This window comes from Eubalaena glacialis, chromosome 6, assembly GCF_028564815.1.
Source record: "Eubalaena glacialis isolate mEubGla1 chromosome 6, mEubGla1.1.hap2.+ XY, whole genome shotgun sequence".
Taxonomy (NCBI): domain Eukaryota; kingdom Metazoa; phylum Chordata; class Mammalia; order Artiodactyla; family Balaenidae; genus Eubalaena; species Eubalaena glacialis.
In genome coordinates this window covers 78,884,002-78,891,438 of record NC_083721.1, presented here as the reverse complement: position 1 = coordinate 78,891,438, position 7,437 = coordinate 78,884,002, and positions in this window count along the sequence as shown.

Genomic DNA, 7,437 nt, shown 5'->3' with positions numbered 1-7,437 from the left:
CCTGTCCCACCCCTACACGTGTACACACACACACACACACACACCCACACACCCCCCAGCCTCTTCCCCACAGCAGTTTGTCTTAGAGCAGTGATTCATTCTCAGAGGGACCCGGCCAATCGGCCTCTACTCCTCCAAAGTGTGTTTCATTAATGAATTATCAGATGCTATTCCTCAAAGGTGACAGCATCCCAAAAGTCCCCACCCCCAGCAGAAAGAGGCCCGGACTGGGTGGGATTAGGAAGTTCAGGTTCTGACTCCGTTTTTGCAGTGACTGGCTATGGCCAACACCTCAGGTTTTAGTCTAGTTCAGCCTTTGGTTTCCCTGTATGGGTCTCTAAAGCTTCCTTCTTAATAGTTACTCAGAAGTGTACCTCAGGTGTTGTGGTCTGGAATAATTAAAATGTTTTTCCGGCTGCTTTGTGTGTGTGGTGCCAGAGTGTTGGAAGGAGAAGCTTCTATGGTTTTAGTAAGAACAGAAACGCCTGGGAGGCAGAGATAAACATGCTAAGGAGAAGACAAGATATGCTCCGATATTTACTATGGCAGCTGCCAGTTTGTAACAAGGAGGGAACAATTTAAAAAGAAAAATGTTAATAGTGTGAATGAGAGGAGTGAAAACAACTCTACCCCTTGGGGGATTTTGGTAACGGGGGGGAGGCTATACACATGTGGGACAAGAGGGAACATGGGAATCTCTGCACCTTTTGCTCAATTTTGCTGTGAACCTAAAACTGCACTAAAAAAAAAAGTCTATAAAAAAGCGAAAAAGCAAAACACCCAAAACCCTACCACCCTCACTTCCACCTGGCTGTATCCAGATATCTTCTGAAGGTTTAAATCCAAAGGATAAGTCTGCACAGAGATTTGGGGACTAGCAATGAATAGGGTAATACATGAGCTGGATGAAGAGATTTAATTTGGAGTAAGCAAGATTAAAACAAGTGGGTGATGTCCCTTATCTGAAAGCCACCTCAGACCCCAGGAAGGCTCTCAGGCAGCTCTGTAGGGCAGGACCACATCCAGGTTGAGTCCTCAGAGTCTGGGCCCACAGTTAGCAGTTCCTTCTATGTCCAGATGAATGTTCTGTGGGGTCCTGTGGTTGTAGATGAAGAGGTGTCAATCACATCTGATTTATTTGTTCCCCAGGACTATTAAGCTCAGAGGAGGTTCTCATAATATGCTATAGGACGAGACCACCACCATGTGAATCAAATAGTCCTGTCTTTTTGTTCCAGTCAGTTCAGAATTAAAACTATGAGACTAAGAATGATAGAAGAGAGTAGAGACAAAGAAACAATCCCAAGAGGAAGCATGGCAGATTCTCAGAAACGGGGAATGATGAGCATAGGAAAGCCATTGGGAGATAAATGTTTCACTTAGTGACAATGCATGTTACTGTTGACTTTTCAGGCTTTCTCAGGTCATAAAAGCAGAATGGATGAACACATTTCTAAGTAAACAATTGGCTGTATAATTATTTAGGGCTTGAGAGAGGAATCAGTACAAATGTGAAAGTTTAACATGAATTCTAGTATTAGAACATGAAGGTTACCAATACTAAAAACCATTGGTGCTTGCCTGTCATAACTACTATTTAAAACAGTCCTTTGAGTCCCCTTGGAGTTTTTGAGAAAGTAACGAGGTGTTAAGTGGTTTAAAGCACAAATTTTTGAATCCTGGTTCTATCACTTACTAGTAGAGTAACTTTGGAAAATTTATGCAACATACTTGAGCCTTAGATTTTTCCTCTTTCAAATGAGTCAGTAAAACTCTACTTCATCGTGCTGTGATGGTTAAGCAAGTTAATATGTGTGCATTACTTAAAACAGTAGTTAGTACATAGTAAGCACATGAAATGGTGGTTATTATATCAAGCAGAACAGATATATTTAATTTACTAACCCTGCCATTTACAAATGATCCTCACATTTTTTCAGAAAGACTCTTTTTCTTGCCTTGATTATGTTAGAATCCCACTTAATGTCATCGTTAAATCATGGTGACAGGATAGGAACTGTTTCTAGCAGGCAGATATTTTATATTCAGAAATCGAAAAGGCAGTGATGCGAGGGATGGGGGGGCTTTAGATGAGATTTCTGGGCCCTTTCTCCTGGCCCTCGACAGTGTTCCCCTCCAAGTCCTGTGTAGCGTCCTTTCCGAGAAGGGATGAGCCAAGAGCAGAGGGAGGATGGAGATACGGTACCGCATGACTGCAGATCAGCATGTCTCTTCAGAAGGTTAGGTGGGAAAATCCTTAGTTTATGATTTGTATTAAGTCTCTGTCTAGTTATCATGTGGACATAAATTTCCCCCTTAGTCCCTCCCATCAGCTCCCAGCCTAGCAGATCTATCTCTTCAGAAAAGAGAGAGAAAAAAAGATGGAATTTTGCCATAAAATCTACTCTTTGAATCATAATAATTTACTTTGAAGCAAGCTGGTGAAGGACTGTTCACTTACTTTATCCCTTTGCTTATGTTCTGTTTAGGGGAAGGTTTCCTTTTAAATGTCAGAGATGTTAGAGACACCCCACTAATTTGACCATCAAGAATCAAGGTCAAATTATGATATTTTACTTTTAATCTCCTTAATGTAACACTAACTGTATGAGGCAAGGTTCTCCGGAGAAACAGAACCAATAGGAGATATAGATAGATAGATAGATAGATTCCTGTATTAAACATGATGTTAGACAAGTTATATGCATATAATATAAAATAATATGTTACGTATTATATGTATATACATAGAGAAGGAGAGATTTATTTCAAATAATTCTTTATTTATTCTTTATTTATTCTAACTATTCTTTATTTTAAAGAGTTGGCTCATGAAATTGTGAGAGCTGCCAAGTCTGAAATTTGTAGAGTAGGCCAGCAGGCTGGAGACTCAGTAAGAGTTGATGTTGCAAGCTTGAGTTTAAAATCTTGCAGGTTTGAGAATTCTATTTTTTTTCAGAAACTTCAGTCTTTATTCTTAAGGCTTTCAACTGATTAGACGAGGCCCACCCACATTACGGAGAGTAATCTGCTTTACTCAAAGTCTAGTGATTTAAATGTTAATCACATCTAAAAAAATACCTTAACAGCAACATCTAGACTGGTGTTTGACCAAACAACTGACCACTATAGCCTAGCCATGTGGAGACATAAAATTAATCAATACACTAACTAATGCTTACTGATCATTTAGATTCTAAGAGCTTTATCTGTATGAGTTCACTTAGTACTTAAAACAGCCAGTGAGTTAGGTATTGATCACAGCAGATGAGGAAACTGAGGCCCAGATAAGCAAAGTAGTTTGCCCCAAGTTACACAGCTGGTAAAGGGCAGACTTGGCATCCATACTCAGTGGATCTGGCTTCTGAGGCAGAGAGCTTATGCGGTGGCCTGTGCTAACCTGAAGCACATGCTTATCTTCACCCTCTTCGCGAGTCTCCAAACCACCCGTACAGGGACATCCATAGACTGAGCCCTCAACAAGTCCTCAGACCAGAGTCATATCAGAGTGAATAGTAGGTGCTCAAGAAGTGTTGGGTAATTAAGTGAATGTGTGAACAGATGAGTGGAGATGACTCTTGTATGCCTGTATGTGATTTAAAATATTTATGCTTAGCCCCTCAGCTGGCACATATTGATTGCTTAGTAAGTCTTATCTCTTATAATGGTTGGTGTGGGAGGAAGACAATGAGGATCTGAACCAGTACTTAACAGTGAGAATGGAGAGTGGGGAGAAGTGAGAAATTTTGCAATGGGAGAAGCTGCCTTATTGTGCCATAAAATGAAGTATAAGTACATAATTAAAATCCCATAACCCACTGAAAAATAACCACAACTAGCTGAAATTAATTTTCCAAAGATGTGTATGTGCTTTTACCTTCTAATTAAAAACTAAACTCACAAAAAAGTCTGCCGCTGTTTCAGCCCTCCCCTGCATCCCATTTTTTGTCCCACCTGTGAAAGCCTTAGAAAAGACTACTTATTCTATGAAAGTTGCACAAGGTAGAGGTTAAAGCAGGTTGAACCAAAATCAGTGAGTAAACAGGAGAAATACAAAGAGGACAAAGAACACGACATTGCAAGAGCCCCACAGTTGGGAGTGAATTTGAACTGCTTTTCTGTTACTCTGCCCTGTAATATCAGACACATGTGGGATCAATGCCACTGGATGTGTGCAGTTTGCTGGTTGGATACCCTTGACCTTATTGCCGGCAGAGGCCAAACCTGCTGGAATTTGGCTGCAAAAAGTTGTTATCTTACCCCCAGTAACTGTCTTCCTCTACCTCCTTGATATTAATGGTGGCTGCCACCACATTCCCACAGACTTCATTAAATATTTACCAAGTACATAATCTACTAAACAGGGTTCAAATACTTTAGCAGGCAAAGACTTGTTTTCTGACTTGCTACATTATCTTGGCAGGATAGGGGAGAAACATTTAATTATAAACCAAACACTAACTGTGCTGTCCAATTTATTAGCCCCTATTCACATGTGGCTATTTAAATTTTAATTAAAATTAAATCAAAAAATTCAGTTTCTCTGGCGTACTTGCCACATTTCAAGAGCTCAGTGTAGTGAAGGGCTATACACTGGACAATACAGATGTGGGATATTCCATTATCTCAAATTCTTCTACTGTTTAGCACTGTACTAGAGTGTTCTGGTCACACTTCTACAATCGCTTTGACCAAATGCACAGGTTCTACATCTAAAAATGTTCTTTTTATATTCCTTTAAAAATGAGTATATTCATTTCCTGTGGATACTGTAACAAATTACCACTAACGTAGTGGCTTAAAATTACACATTTATTATCCTACAGTTCTGTAGTTCAGAAGACTGCAGTGGGTCTCACTGGGCTAAAATTAAGATGTCTGCAGAGCTTCCTTACCTTTCTGTAGGCTCTGTTCCTTTTTTTTGTAGATTCGGAATGCCACCTGCATTCCTTGACTTCTGGCTCTCTTCCTCCATCTTCAGAGTTGGCAACTTTGGCCTAAGTTCTTTTCTCACTGCCAACTCTCTTCTCTCTTTTTTGCCTCTCTCTTGCACTTATAAAGACCTTTATGATAACATTGGTGGCATTGGGATAATCCAAAACAATCTCCACAACTCAAGGTCAGTTGATTAGCAACCTTAATTCCATCTACAGCCTTAATTCTTCTACCATTGCCATGAAATATGACATATTCCAGGTCTGGGGAATTAAGGTTCAGACATCTTTGGGAGGGGCTATTATTCTACCTACATTAATGAGTAAATGTTTTATAAAGTACAGTGATTCTCCTGGAAAGGAGAGGCAATGTAAATATATTATAGACAATTATTCATATGTTTCTGATTTAACAAAAACTCTAATTACATATAATGAAATAATGTAATTAAATGATAATTATAAGAAAAATAAGATATTAATAAATATTATATGCACCAGACACTAAGTTCTAAGATTCTAAGAGCTTTACATTTATGAACTCATGAATGAATGAGTGAATAGAGACATTAATAGCACCTTAATAGTAGTGTGGGATAAATGGAGACAGAGAATATTAATCAGGAAAATGGGGTTCTCTTCCTAGCATAGTCACCTACTCACTTGTGCAATTTCTCTGGATTCAAGTTGTTCACAAAGATAAAAGTAGAAGACCGGATAAAACTATCTCTACGGTCCTTGCCAACTCTTAAAATTTTCCTTTTTGTATTAAGTTAGAAGAAATAAGATTGAAAACAAAAGATAATATTGAGCAATGCAGAGTTGCCCCATTTTACTTCAAAATAAAATAGTAGGTACAGGAAAACTAAACAGAGATGATTTAATCATAGATAATATAGCATGTTTTTATTTTTGTTACTGATAAGATATACTATGATTGAAGAGGTAAAGAAATTGGGTAAAAATAGTCACACTGAGCTTGGGAACTGTGGTTGCATTGACTTTGCTTTACTAAGGATCAAGATTAGAAGGAAGATCACCAAGACAGCACTTGTATTTCCAGTTGGTTTAGACTGACATTATTAGTCTGAAACATGTTTAAACACATTTTCATTTCCTTGCTTTATTTTAATCAGAGTGCTTAGAAAAACAGATGACTATTATTGCCATTAGAAGAGCTAAACTCCTGTCAAAAGCTATCAGACGATGCAAATAAACCTTTGCACTCAACAAAGTTCATAAACAACCAAGACTCCCTGTGCTGAAGCATTAACATGTGTGTCATGCAACAGCTCACTGAAAGATCACCCCAAAGAATAAGATAAAAGCTTTTTCTCCATACAATTCTTCAAGAGAAGCTTTTTGAATTAAATAAATTTTGGGTTTGAGAACCCTGAAGAGCCATAATTTTCAGATCAAGGTGTTTTAAAACTATTTTGTCTAAAGGCTGTTCGTCTAGAGATTCATCAGATTCTTAGAAATTTTTGTGCCAGTGATACTCATATATTAACAAATTAGCAGTGTTGAGTACCTTAAACACATTAACTTAAATGTATCCTTACTCAAGAACTATAGATAATATTACATATACTAGAAATTGGAAATGTTCTCTGATCCGAATTGAAAGCTAATCAGATAAAACCACCCTAAGTCTATCTCTATCTCTATCTCCTTATCTCTTTCTATATAAGCTATCTATTATCTGTCTATCTATGATATTCTGTCAAATATTGTGCAACCCATTGAACATGCCACACTTATTAAAATTCCATTTTATTGTAATTTTCAATTCTTCATTTGATTCTAAAAAGAAAAATCTGCTCCCTTTCCTGGAAATTTTATGGTTTGTCACTGTCTCTTACACTCGTTCACTCATTCAATCATTTATCCATCTTTCATATTCTTCAAGGACCTATTATTTGCTAGGCACTGGAAATATAATGATGAAAGGCTCATATTACAGTGCAGGTGACAGGCACCTGACCAAATCATTATAACACCCTATGGTGAATCCTATGAAAAATGTAGGTCAAGGGTTATGAAAACAGAGTGGAGGGGCATCTAAAATTTGAGACAGGAATGAGAGGCCAGAGATGACATTAAAAAAGATGTTACTTATAACTGACCCTTGAAGGATATGAATGAATCATTCATTATTTCTTCCATTCATTCACTCGTTGCTATTCTGTGGCAGAGCAATTGAAAAACAAAGCCATCTCTCTTCTCAAGTAATTTAAGATCTATTTGAGAAACTGACTCATAAGAACTAGAGTAGAGTGATTGTTGTTAGGATAAACTCTGTGTGTGTGTGTGTGTGTGTGTGTGTGTGTGTGTGTGTGGTCCAGAAGGGGGAAGTTGTGGTAGGGGGGCAGGAAGATGTAATGAGATTGGGAAGGGGAATATCAGGCAAGAAGAAAAGTATTTCAGAAATAAAAGTCTGAGAAATGTTGGCCAGGGCCTATGTTATATCAGGTAAATAGCCATGAAGTATAAAGCTTCAAGG